Source organism: Empidonax traillii, unplaced genomic scaffold, assembly GCF_003031625.1.
Source record: "Empidonax traillii isolate 1590-97213 ecotype Southwest subspecies unplaced genomic scaffold, ASM303162v1 scaffold926:size687835, whole genome shotgun sequence".
NCBI lineage: Eukaryota > Metazoa > Chordata > Aves > Passeriformes > Tyrannidae > Empidonax > Empidonax traillii.
In genome coordinates, this window is record NW_020956119.1 from 73,993 (window position 1) to 88,572 (window position 14,580).

Sequence of the window (14,580 nt, forward strand, 5' to 3'; positions counted from 1 at the left end):
AGAGAAAACAGAATGAGAACACTAGAAGAAGTTAAAATTAACAGAAAAATTACTTATAGTGTTTTTTTTTTTAAATAATCAGATATCTGTGTATATCTGTATAGAGACCTTTCTGGTCTCCTCACGAAAAACCAATGGCTGCAGTCACAAATAAATACAGAGAAGTTGCTTGTCTGTTCAGGTAGCATATCGCACTGATGCTATTGTCCAGCTCCTTCCTTGCATTATCTAATTTCAAGTGAGCGTATATTGTCCGAAATCCAAAGCATTTTTTTTTTAATTGTTATATTTCATTGAAGGGCTTGGGCTTTTCCAGTTTAGGGGGAATATGCATCGCTGTGTCCTGACTTTCTGTTAGAGCAAGACTTCATAGCCATCTAATCCTCCTGCTATGCCCTCGATTCTCTAGGAAAGATGGACAGGGCTGTGGGCGGTGGGGAGTCGTGAATCTTCCAACAGGTGTCAATAGCTGGGAGGTGGGAAGTGCAGGGCACACTGCCGAGAACTCCTGCCTTGGTGTCAGACATCCTCTTCAGTTCACCTGCAATCCCATAACTGGACAAGGCCAAAACATGTCCTCATGAGCTGTACTGTGCTCCAAACCCTCACTGAATTTCTGTCCAGTATGTAGATGATTTTTCTAAATTGATCTGTGAAGAAGTGCACAGATTGGAGTGACACACCCTACTGTACTTCAGTGGGTTTCTACCACTAACTGTTTTTTTCACTATTCAGAGGAAGTTCCTTCTCTTTTGGATGGCTTGGCAAAAAATTAAGGCTCTTTTAGGTGCCTAATATTTGCCTTTAAACACTTGTGTTAATTTTGGGGTGTGTGGGGGGTGGGTTTAGTTATTGTTCATTGCCTTTTGTGGCCCCTGACTGACATTTCCTATTATTTAAACAGCTAATTATCCTTATTTTATTAGGTGTAAATGTTTTTCCATGCTTTGACTGGCAAACACTAATCTCTAAACTTCAGTAGCATGTAGGAATTTATTGCCTGTAAATTGTACCCTAGGGCATAGTGACTTTTAAAAGTGAAATAACAATCATCACGTTTCCATATATATATTACTGTAGTGCCTGTATTGCTGTAACATGTGTTCATTTGCTATTATCAGTCATATATAGAGGGCAGCCATTCAAATCTATACTGATTTTTCAAACGAGGTGAAGTTTCAGATATTAGTACTAATACTAAATATCTGGTTGTTACACTTCAGTCCACAAATGGTTGCTTCTAAATGGCTTCTTTGTTTCTGTCTGTCCTAATGACAGAGTGAGTGCCAGATTGTGTGGACGTTACCTGATTTTCCCCTTTATGTGTAATGATTTTAACTCCTTTTACATTTTGCTGCTTCTGTAAGTGCTTACTTGTCATTATTCTTTTAGTATTTTCTATGTTCTTTGTCAGCAGATGTGCTTGTCAATGTGTGACTCAGTGATAACACACTGAGTTTTCATTTCACTTGTCAACGCATTTGCCTGCATGTCATAAATTCTGTTTTGTGAGCTCTTATTCAGCCACCCCCTCTTTCTTTTACAGGCCTTTTCTCAGAAACAATGGAATTAGTCAAGATTCCTTTTACTTATCTTGAAATATATTTCTTAATGTGACAATGAAGTCATGCCAAGATTGATTATCAGTTTCAGGCTAATGTAATATCTATTCTCTTTCTTTTCTAAGCTAATATGCATCCTTGAAAAACATAACAGGTGGAAAACTGTGAAAGGACTGAAAGAAAGATACCATATTCATAGTGCTGAATATTTTGGTCAAGGACTTCCGATGCAGCTTTCTATAGTATCAAATTAATGCATTGCTTACACATTTTGGAATCCAAACGTGATTCCCTTAGAACTTCTAGGGAAATGACTCCATAACTGTGAGTGATTAGATACAATATAGAGAGTGTGTATGTGATTGGAAGGGGAAGCAGTGTCCTTGATTGCACAGTTTTATTCTTTTTGGGCCCCATTCCCAAGCATCTAAAAATATGCTGCGCTGATCCCTTTTATTCTGAGGTTATATCCTACCTCTTACTTCAGCTGCCACTTCCTTTTGGCTTACCTTCTTTACATTCTGACCCCAAAAGATATACTGTTTAAAATTGTTTCAACCATAGATATCTAAAACCAGACAATCCAGTGAGTGACTGTGTCCTGTTGTTCCAAAGCAGGCAGAACATTTGCACCTTCCATTAACTTAATTTAACAATGTCAATTCTTAGCACCTTTAGAATGAAGGAAATGTGATTTCATGCTAAGACAAGATCACTACGAACTTCTTATCCTGTGTCACTGTTATGTCTTTGTCATAAGACCTGCCAAATGCACAAGCAGAAAGTAATATATACTCCACATTAATCACTCAATCAGGCTACTAAGTAAATAGTGCCTCTTCTTTCTGAGAAAAAGAAAAAAATAATTTTAACAGTAAATTCGTGTTTCAAACAATGGTATATTACTATTTATTGTACTGCTGCTTTGGAAGACTTTGAATGGACAAGTTTCAGTGGGAAAAGAAATATAAAGATGAACTTGCTAAAGGTTTCTCAAAGTGTTCACAGGGATGCCATACAGTTTTATGAGTATTAAAGAGCATACAGAAAGGCAGATAGACCTTGAATAGTAAGTTACATTATCAAAAGTGAAAGGATATAGAGTGTGAAGTTATATGGAATAGTAAAATAATAAAGTGAATCCGATTACAAAAATGGTCAGTCAGAGATACTGCAACTTTTTAAGAATACTTTTCTCAGTTTCCTCTCACAAACATACCTTTTGCAACTTATGGAAACATTTCTGCTCTGCCTTTATATCAGGAGGAAAAAACTCAAAATGAAAAAAGAGTTTCAGGAGGGTTAGAGAAACATCGTGCTTTTGCAGTCATGTTACAGGACAGAAGATCACATCTCACCAGTTCTGAGCAATAGCTGCAGATGGAACTTGGTGCAAGGAGCTTCTGTACTCTGGGGGCCGGGTCATGTCTCATACTGACACTGGACAGGGCTGGAGACTGTGGGGTCAGTGGTTGAGTGCGGTGAGACTACATACAGTATTCCCAAGAGCTGACCAGGAAAACAAAATCCTTTAAGCTCCTTTGATAAACGTGTACACTCCATGTTCATTCTTGTGTTATTTTCTTTTGATTTATTTTGTTAATGATCTGAAAGTCTGAGATCAAGAAATTACTTCGTTCTGTCGCAGGAATGGGAAGGGCAATTCTACAGTTACTGTGTGGGCTGGAATGGAGGAGTTTTTATATTTCTCCTCAAGTTTCTTCCTCATTAGTTGAACAGTTTCCCCACTGTCACCAGTGTCTCTGTGATTTCCAGACTTTCCCAGTATTGCAGTCCTATCGTGTAACATTACTGTAATCTCTGGCTCCCCTGTCATTGTTACTCAAGAAGTGATGAAGTAACTAATACATTTACTGATCATCAGAGAAGATTTTATTGCCTGATTTTGTGGGTAGCTTACATGCCAGTCTCCAAAAGTCCTGAATTTTAGACCCTACTGCTTTCAGAAAATCAGATCAACTAGATATACTTCTAGTTGGGCATTTATAATTAGGAGTGTCCAACACTACTTCACTGGTGGCAATTCTGGCTGTGATAGGCATATCCATTCCTTCACCACACTAACAGTGTGTATCAAGATGACACTTTTCTCTGCATTCTCACAGTGTGCAGACTGAGGCTTGGATTTGGGATCTAACTTTTCTTCTCGTCCAAGTATGATTGTGATACCAATCACTATCACACATTACTAATGTTTTCTCTCTCCTGTGCAAGAGACACCCCATGATGATTTGAATCCATCCTATCTTTACTGTTGAAGCACATGAAGCTTAATAATGGCATTGATCTCCATGAGAAGACATTTTCATATATGTTGCTGCAAATTATGTGTATTTGACAGAAAGCTCTAAAGCATTTGTTTCTTTCCTGAATAAGCATTTGACATAGAACAGCTTGGTTATTGCCAAGATCCTGCAAGGATACTTATGCCCATCACGTAATGTTTTCTTCTCTATCCAGCTACTCCTGTTCTGTGAAGATTCTCCCAGCTCCTCCACTGAAGTCCATGGATCCAGAGGAATATCCGCCATTATTTTAAGATGCACTTTAGTCAACCTTTGAGTCACTGGAATAGAGGGTGTGAGATAAATTTTTGGTTTTACTGTCTCTGTTTGCCATAATTTGTTTTAGTTATAAGGCACAGGAGTTGTGTTTTGTCTTTCAAGAATGGCTATAATTCTAGATAGTTGAATAAAACCATGTTGAATAAGAAAGGTTAGGTTCTAGAAGGTGATTCAACAGCTATATAGGTCTGTGGGTGCATCCAGTCTTTCTTGGCTGGAATGGGCTAAACAGATTTTGTTCTTGACATTTCTCTTTAAAAAAAAAAAAAAAAAAAAAAAAAAAAGAGAAGATAAATGATGAGAGATACGCAAGTACTGAAATAAACCACAATCGTATGCATTTTGATAATTTTTCTGAATTTCTCTTGTCCTTTATTGGAAATGTGTTCTGCAAGTTCTGTTCACAGTGGTCAGGGGTGTGTTATTAACTGCAGTGGGCTACATGAAATTTTGAGGTTTGGAATCGAAAAATATGACTCCTTTCTTAGTTGTTTCTAGCAACTTCCAGTTGTCTGAGCATAAGAAAAAAATTTTGAGGTATTCTCCCTATTTCTTCCTAGAAAAATATATTGACAAAGGATTGGTCCATCTGCTTGTTATTAATCATCAAATCACCAGACCAGTTGATTTTTGCAGAACAATTTTTTAAATTTTTCCTGCCTCTACAGCGTTAGTTCCTGTCATATTCTTGATTCTGTTGCAAGTCTTATCTTTCTTTCCCTATGATTAGTTAATGACCACTTCAATTTCCATAGCAATCATGTTTCTATTGTTTTTATGTCATTGTGCCCAGGGCTACTGCTGCCTGTCAATATATTTCATGATTTCTTTTTCTAATTAGTAGCTGGAAACACCTAGTAGAAAAGCATAAAATGATGTATTGCTATGTTCTGGAGAAATGTCTGTGGCATAACTTTGAGGACCTACTCTATAAAGCTATTAAAAACATTTTTAAATACTTAAATATTTAAAATTTTAACATTTAAATGAGTGAAGTGATTTATGACCTGGACATTTTTCTTCTGTGATTGCAGCAACTAGAAAGAGAGATTGAAAAAAAGATAAATGTGTGGTTATTATACTTAAGCCAGATGGCATGGACTCTATTTTCTGTTCCATGGCAGATTTTTTTTTTAATTGTACAGAAAAACATTTCTATTTTCTTTTTCTTCTTTTTTCTTTAAAAAAAAAAAAAAAAAAAGAGGAAGATGTCAGATCCCCTTCAGCTGCTTCCATAATAATTATCGATTTCTCAGCAAGTATAACTTAAGTCTAGATAAATAAGGACAGTGTGAAAGAAGGAGAAAAAAATAAAAGGAAGAAATACTCCTTCTAGATAAAGAAGCAGTTAAAAATCTCTATTAAATAAAAAAGCAAAACACTAACAAGAACAGAGAAGAAGAAATATATGGAAAATGTCACCAAAAAGTGGTCACTTGTGAAGGAAAGAAAAGAGAAATGTCTTTCAGATCAGTGGCCTTCTGACTTGGAAATTCATGCCAAACAAGATGAGACCTCAAAAACAGTTAAAAAAAAAAATCAGAGTGAAACTATAGGCAAAAGCACTTTAAAGAGTGCCAACTGAAAATGAAACACTGTACTATACACTGTCACATTTCCCAGCACAATAGGTGTGAAAGATGCCAAAGAAAAAAAGTAAAAATAGAAAGGTGCAGGTGAGGATTAACTTATGGGGGAACACTTAAAGGTCCTGATGGTTGTGATGAGGAAACATCATCAAGTCTCTGTTCTCTGAAACAAAAGGAAGTTGTAAACACAATGACAAAGAAACGTAACCAAAGCGACTGTGGCATCTGTGTGCAGTAGCTGTTCAGAGGCAGACAAACCTTCTACAGTACTATCCAAAGCAGAATAAAGGAAACAATTGCTGACAAATAAGGGAAGCACAGAATGAATTTCTAAAAGGAAAATCAGTTCTTCATCCACAATTCCTCAAGCTACTGCCTGTGGGTTAATTTTGACCCTGTAAACAGTAAACCACAGAGTAATTTTAATTTCCCTATCTGAGCCAGAAGAACACGCACATTCTTTACTCAAGCAGGCAAGTCAAATGAATCAGGGGAAAATAAACATAAAAGCAGTTTAATCAACTTCTCATGGAATTAAGTGGCAAGCTTTGTAAAAACCCCACTAGCAACTCTCTTTTCAACTAATAGGATGGGTATTCTTTGTATTAGAAAGCATTGACAAACACTGAAACAGAATGCTGAATAAATTAAAAAAAAAAATCCTCATTCAGCTTATTGGTGTAAAGACAGCATTTTGCAACCAGCACCCTAATATATTTGGTAATATTTTAGGTGTTACAGTATAACAAGAAGCTTCATCAAGGCTTTATGTAAGGAAGTAGAAGTTTTGTTCAGTTTAGGTTTCAGCAGGAGTAGAAATTAGTATCACTTACTACTTCTGGTTTGAATTGTTGCTGACATAGATGCGTACAGAATGGATTGTGCTGGCAACACAGCATTATAAACTGGCAGAAGAAGGTTTCCAGCATTAAAAAAAGACATGAGAACCAATACCAGAGTTTTTAAACTCACTTTCTCAGAAAGAAAAAGTGTTCAGGAAGCGTTTTAGTTTTCATGCCTTCTGGGAAGTATGTTTCTAGTTGACAATGAAGCAACTGCATTCACTATGTTTAGAAAGACTTGGTTGCTGAAATAGGCATCTGAAAGGCCTTTGACCTTAACTGCTATTCCAACTTTGCTTAGGAGAACATATAGAAAAAAAAATATGTCTCCACAAAAGAAAAGAGCTCCTTCTGGAAACCAGGCCAAGTCGATGGAGTGCTTTGCAGTAGTGTCTTTTAGTTTAGATATATAATCAATGAAACGTGACTGTAGTTTCTAGACCCAGGCTGGCTTTATTCAGTCAACTCAACTCAATAATCTCCTCAGTATTTACAGTTCAAAGGTTAACAATACTGCTAGGATGAGTTGAGGCCTGTCTGCATCCTCTGGTGCTATTGCAGTTGGGTGCCCACTTTGGTCCATGTGGCTGGTGATTTCTGTTGGTTCACTCCAGGGCTTCAAAAGTGTGCAGACAGTAGAAAACATCAATTACAAGGACTCAGCCTAAATCTAGGCCTAAATGCCTTTGAAAGTACATTCCTTAGAAAATACCAGGTATTAAGAGGTTTTAAATTACAACACATTTCAAAAGCATTCAGCAGTGCCTTAGCTAGAAAAGAAGATGGACATATCTGAGACATGTTAAGAAGGAGGCCTGAGGAACAATTCAGTTTTCCAAAACACTGGCATCTGATCATTGTACACACCCCAGGGAATCCCTCCTGGACTTTAGTCATTGCTCCTGAGAAGACTGGGCTTGCTGGACCCATGCCTTCTCTGGCTGGATGGCTCCCATGCCCCAGGTTATTACAGGTGGGATTAAACACCTATGTTTGTCGGTAAGATCGAGCCTTGTTTGGGGGTCAAAATGATGGAGTTGCTGAAGGAACACAAAGAAGTGTCTGCTTAAAAGATTTAGCTCCTTAGCAGGTCTAAAGGAAGAAAAAATTCACATCATAGTTGGCAAAGACTTTTCATGCCCTTGGTGCATGTGGTCACCGAGAAATAGTCTAATTCAGAAAGGAGGATGTTTCTCATTTCTAAAATATTGCAGATGTTCACCTGTTGCTTTTTTGAAATAGCTTCAGGATCCTTACCTTGGAGGACAGACAGAAATACAAACAGATACATTTCCTGTGAAGCACAAAACAAAGCATTCCCTTTCAGATCCTCCTATTTGTTTTTGAATAGACTAGATTTTTGCATGCACCTTGCTTTTTTTTTCAGTTATTCAGCTGTCTTCTGAAACAGTAGGGAATTTTAGTTGTTGAAAACTATTTCAGTTTCATTTTTAGAGGTTTATCTCCTGGAAAGGCAATGTGTTTTACTTTAATTTATCTTACAATATTCTGCTCCTCTTTTCTGCAGGCAACACTCATCTCTTTCCTTGGAAAGAAAACTAGAATTAATTTTCATTTCCTATAGTTGTAAGTCACACATTACAAATTTATGCATATATATGTACAAGAGAGCAGAAAATCCCCTATGAAACCAAATTTCAAAATTTAGTATTTTTGTACATGATGCTTAAAATAACTTAGGAAAATCTATGAGTCAAACTCACAACTTCATGAAATCAGGAAGCAAAACAGTTCATTGACTTGTGTTCTGAGTAAATGCCTCAAAAATATTTGTTATAGGTTCGGCAATCATACATTGGCAATCACAAAGGGGATGGGGGGGAAAACCAGGAAGATACATTCAGAATCTGAGAATGGCCATGACCCATCACTGTGAAACTGCCATGAAAATGCGTAGTGGTTTTGCACACTCAACAAAACTGAGTTAGAACTGGGATTGGCATAGGGAATGTCTATTGAGGCATTTCTGTCCTGTGAGAAGAGGCAATTATAGTAAAAATAAAGTTGATTCTGTGTGTGATGTAAGTATTTATCAAGGAAGAAATACCTGTGAATAGATAGTATTTAAACTTGAAAGACAAAGTCAGCATGAAATTGGGAAAATGTAATCTCAGCAGGAATTAACTTAGGCGGTAAATTGGAAGAAATTCTCTGAAACAGGGGAATAAGGTTCTGTGGCAGCAAGCAATCTATGCAATTAGAATTGTTTTTTAAAGAAATTATAATTGTACGAGCAGCATGTATGCCTACATGGTTCCTACCTCAACAAAATTGTTCCTCCTCCCTTTGCAATCTGTTGGTCAATATGAATTAAAACTGATACAAGGGAATAGGCTTTAAAGGTAATTATATTGCTACAGATTTCATGAAAACAGGGGCTAGGTAGATTAGAGAGAACCCATATGGGAAGTAATTAAGGGAAAGGCTTTAGTGTGAACTCATGGCCTTATTAATCACCACAATGTCCCTGAGCAGGCTAGGGCATTTAAATGCCATGGGAAAGGCACTGAGCAGAACCCACACTTTCTCAAACACAGGAACCTCATGCTACATAGGAAAATAGGTTTCCATAGTTCCTCTGGTCACATGTAGTGTATTTCTAACACTGGAGCCTGTTTCACAGTGTAAGGGTTTGAGTAATATGTTTGTCTGCAGAGTGTCTGGTTTTCATGACTTGACCAAGCGAACTTAGTTTCTGGCCCTGTTGCTCATGCTGTGTAAAACTGGACACCTCATTTCATTCTTACATGAACTCCTTACATTTACCCTTCACAAAGTAGTCAAACTGACACCTTCAGCTGAATCATATTTTTAAGTGTTTGAATAAGATCTGTTATTAATTGTGACTTTTTTTTTTTGAGTCATATTGATGAACAGCTACAAATTTGCCCCCATCAGGATGCTCTGATTATTTCAAACATGCTGCAGTTTTTAAAAAGTTTGTACTGTTCTGAGAAACTACAGGTAAAAGGGAGTTTACCTCTTAGTTGTTTTTTTTTGTTTTGCAATTATGAAATATTTCTGTGGCAACTTCAACAATAGCTTTCATGGAACAGGAAAAACAAAGTGTTTATTTTTAGGTGTTCATTTGGTATATCCTATCCCTTAGGGCTGTGCCTATTTCCTCTCTTAATAAGTCTCATCCCTCTCACCAAAATGATGGACATCTTAACTTCATTGCTGGCTGAATCTAGTGTGACGCAGATGAAGAGCCATTTCCCAAGCTTCTCAAATCACAAGCACGCTTTGTGTTTTGCCATGAGGAGGTCCTACATGCACAGACATAGGTAGGTGAAAGGAAGAGATATCTCTCATTTCCAACCCGTTCCCAACAGAGGTCCAAGAAGCTGGGCTAACTTGTTTTTCCATGGCTTAGTGACAGATGTTCTAGTGGGGATCTCTGGTACCCAGAGACCAGCCATCATCAGAGGGGCAGGAGAAACATACTTGTAACATTACAAATTTACTACTGTTGTGAAGTCTGAGAAACTCTTGAAAGCAGAAGGCGGTTGCTGTAGTGAACATGCTGTTGTGCTCATGAAAACCTCCCCATTTTTCTCACTTCGGTGTCAGATGTACTTGCTGTTTCTCAGCTGTTTCTTGGCTGTGAAATCTCATAAGCAGAAAGTTTTTTCCCTGTGCTCATTCTGCCAGTGGACTCCTAACTCCCAGCTTGGACTTTTGAGTATACAGATGAATATATGTAGAGAATAATAGCAGCAGCGACAGCAGCAACAATAATAAAGGAAACTTCAATGCTTTGCCTGTGTCAGACTGTGGGTACTTACGTGATCTCTGCTATACAAATCGTGAGCAACTTTGTAGATTATCAGCGGTATTTAGACAACTACATCCCTCATTCTGATGGGAGTTAGGCACTTCAATGCCTTCAAGGATTTCTGCCTCTGGGGCTTTTTCCAGATAACAGAAGTCTATGGCAGAGTCGGTGGGAGATAAACTTGAATTGCCCACATCTAAGGGCTGGGGGAAGGGCAGGCAGTACCATCGGCAGAACGAGCACAGCTTTTGCTGCCTGCAACACATCTGGCCTCTACAGAAAATCTGGAAGGAGCCTGAAGACCTAGAATGCTGACAGCATTAAAAATTATTCTATCTGAGGTTAGAAGGGAGCTAAAGACCGCGGACCAGTGTTGAGCACGGTACTTCAAACTGCACCCCCAAAACTGTGTTTCTGTGGAGGGAGGCAAGGACTTATGTGTATACAGCTGTAGGGTTGGATGCCACCGGTGACATTCAGCACCTTTTACAACCAGATGTACTCAGCAGAGAGTACCTTGCAAGTAACTGGAAACCCAGATGATCTGTTTTACTAGGGATTTTTGTTCTGGTTTTTTTTTTTTTTTCCATAGAAAAGGAGACATTAAAAATGCCCCAAATTTAGGATTTTTTAAAAGAACCCTGCTCTTAGATATGGGGGGGAAAAAAATCCCATTCTATTTTTATATAGAAAAGTTTCTAAATCATTCTTGAAGATTCACCATACCCTCTTTCCCCTAAATTCCTGTAAGTCAACCTATCTGCATGTGTGAAGAGGAACATTAGGTTTTCTTTTTGATTACAAGCAGGCACATTTAAAGAAAATGATTTGCATTTTCTCATAATGAGCCACTGTCAGTCAATAATCGGCCAAAGTGATTCCATCCTGTAGGCAGTCAGATGCCAGAAAACAGTCAAAGCAAGAGCCTGACCCTGTTGCTCTTGCTGGACATAGACTTCCCTTGGAAATGGGTTTTGTATCCCATTAAGAAAGGCAGGAACTCGCCTTTAATAAGAGCTAATAAGAAAGTTTATAAGAACTATTTTAAGAATAAGAATTGTTCTTTTAAAACCTCTTCTAAGGAATTATTAACTCTTTAAGGATTATTTAACAAGAGATCAGCAACACTGGGTGAATCTGTATATCCAAAAGTGTCTATGTACCCCTTCTTTTAGACTGTCATAATACTTCTAGGGTAGAAATATAGCGTTTTCAGCCTTCATTACCTATTTCAATGAAAGAAAGGCATGATACTTTTTATACCTGTGACAGGAAAGAATGTCTCTCAAACTGATTTTGGAAACTCTGTAGATCTTCTTCAGATTTTCGTGCTAAGAAACTCCGTGAATTTGCAGCTGTCTCGAGCACCGTGTACTCTGTGTCCTGGCCCGTGCAGAGAGGGAGCTCCTGGGCAGCATGCCCGCCGGAGGAGGGAATTCAGGACATCTAGACCACCCGGAGCAGAGTGGGGTGGCAAGTCCTCGGCTCCCTGGGCACCGGTAACAGGAGGTTCCCAGGAGGGCCGGGACCCACGGGCAGCCGTGTCCCCGAGGCCCAGCCGGCGACGGGGAGCCGGGGCAGCCCTAGCACAGACGGGGGAGACATTAGTTCTTTCTCAGTGATGGAGGCTTTGTAAGTCATCTACAGTAGACCTGAGTAAGAGGGAGGAGTGGGTGGCGGTGGGAGGAGGACGAGGCTCTTAATCGCTGTTGTCTTTGTTCCAGTTTGCAGACATCGGAAGCGGGGCCGAAGACGTGTGATCTCTTTTCATGACAGAGGAAAGACATTTGCGGGGACTTTTGCGCATCCTGGCCTCCTGAGAGGGGCTGGAGGCACTGCGAGGAACACCCCGATACTCCTCTCGGCCGCCGCATCTCTCCCAGCTCCCAGCCCGCACCCGCTTTTCTCTCCATCCACCGACGCCCTCCCCTCCCCCCCCTCCCCCCCCCAAGATCAAAAGCTCCTTGCTATTGCAAAAGGACTATTTTCTCAGGCGTCCTTCACCACCGCGGCTTTGTGAAAAGGACAATAGACTCCTGTGTCAGTGTCGTTGGCACCAGCCTTGCATAATACAGGAAGCAGCATTTCCTTTCGGGGGTGGAAAATTAACTTGGACCGTGCGTTTCTCTTTTTATTGCTGACCGTACACACCCCGGGAAATTCGGCTTGCTGGCTCTCGGGAAGGGAAGCGGTAGCAGCCTCCTCTCCGCATCCTCCCCTGAGCAGGGGGAGACCCGAGCGCGGCTCCGCTGCCCGCGGTGGGAGCGCGCTCCGCCCCGCCGCCCCCGCTCCGCCCGCCCCGGCCGTGCCGCTGCCCCTCCACCTGCCGGGGGCTGAAGGTGGCACGGCGAGTCTCCTGTTCTGCGAGTGGTAACGCCTGATTCCGGCCGTGAAAGTTTTAAAAAAATCGGATGGAGAGCTCTGCCCCCTCACAGATCATCCTACTTGTAAAGTCCTGTTCCACAAAATAACTTTCAACCCGTTTCCTCCAAGGGTGTTAACCTTTGCACGGTGGTTGTCCCAGGAAAACCACACACTTGTTAATAAAATATAAAAATGTCTTTCTTATGAAGCTCTCCCCAGGAGAGATTACAGGGTTTAAAAAGACAGAGTTAGCCCTGTATAGACCCTTGTGGCAAATTTTACCGCAAAAAGACTGTGTGTCAAAAGTATAATATACATTCCACAATTGTTCATCAAATGATGTTTTGATCTTTTTTTTCAGGCAAAAGTAGGTTTGGATTCAATGACTGCAGCCCAGTTCTGGCTTCTTCATCTTCACTCTGCTAGTTACTGGGACTGAGGAGATAGTCTCTGAGGATCTCAGGAGAGATCTTGTCACTAAAATCTTCCGGTCTGCTCTTCTTGTCTTTCCTCTTTTGCCAAAAAAAAACCCTGAGCATCAGCTTCAGGACATGAGTTGGTAACTTTGGAGGATAAGGACACACCTGAAGTATATCAGCAGCTCGTGGTACTTGTGAGGTTAGTTTATACACAGACTATTCTCCTTCCTGGACCTGTGCTGGATTCTGTGTACTGGACCTAGGGATAAGAGAACATTCCCAAACAGAATTTGTAAGAACCAGATGGGAAACTCTGAGGCTTTCCAAGTCAGCAGGCAACCTTCTTCTGCCTCCCCCGTTGTGCTGATCTGCCAGTTATGGTTTTCCTGCACCAAAGGAAGCAACGATACTCATTTCATAGTGTGGAAATGACACTGTTGCATCAACGAAAGTAATGACCGCCCACCACGAGTATCTCATGGAACTGGAAGCGAAACAATTCTTTAACTATTCCTGTCAGATAGTTTAATTTTTTTTTTTTTAACACTTTCATACTTTTTTTTTTTTTTTTTGCTTATTTTCAATGAAGTGTTCTGTGTAAAAGAACTATCTTAAAACTGTTGTCTGGAAAAATCTCAGTCATGGCTGGAGAATGAAAGAAAAGACAATTCTAGTGCATTTTGGAGGAAGCTTTTTTATTCCCCCTGGACTAGTGCAGTTCTCCTTAGTCTTCCTCTGTACAACGTCATCCTTGCTACTTGCAGATGGAGCTGGAGATAGAACTGACATGGTTTGGGGCAAACACTGTGGCTGGAGACAGCTAGATGAGGTTCTGGGCAAATGTTGCAGTGGGCCCTCTTTCTTTCCACCTGTCGAGTAGAATCATAGAATCATAGAATCATAGAATAGATGGGGTTGGAAAAGACCTCCAAGATCATCAAGTCCAACCCCTGATCCAACTCCAATTACTATATCATGGCACTAAGGGCCACATCCAATCTCTGCTTAAAAACCTCCAGGGATAGTGAATCCACCACCTCTCTGGGTAGGCTGTCCCAATGCCTGATTACCCTCTCCGTAAAGAATTTCTTCCTAACATCTAACCTAAACCTCCCCTGGCAGAGCTTGAGCCCACGTCCCCTTGTCCTATTGTTGGTTGCTTGGGAGAAGAGACCAACCCCCACCTGGCTATAACCTCCCTTCAGGTAGTTGAAGAGAGTGATGAGGTCACCTCTAAGCCTTCTCTTCTCCAGACTAAACAACCCCAGCTCCCTCAGCCTCTCCTCATAGGACTTGTGCTCAAGTCCCTTCACCAGCCTCGTTGCTCTTCTCTGGACCCGCTCCAGCACCTCAACATCCTTCCTGAACTGAGGGGCCCAGAGCTGAACACAATACTCAAGGTGTGGCCTCACCAACGCAG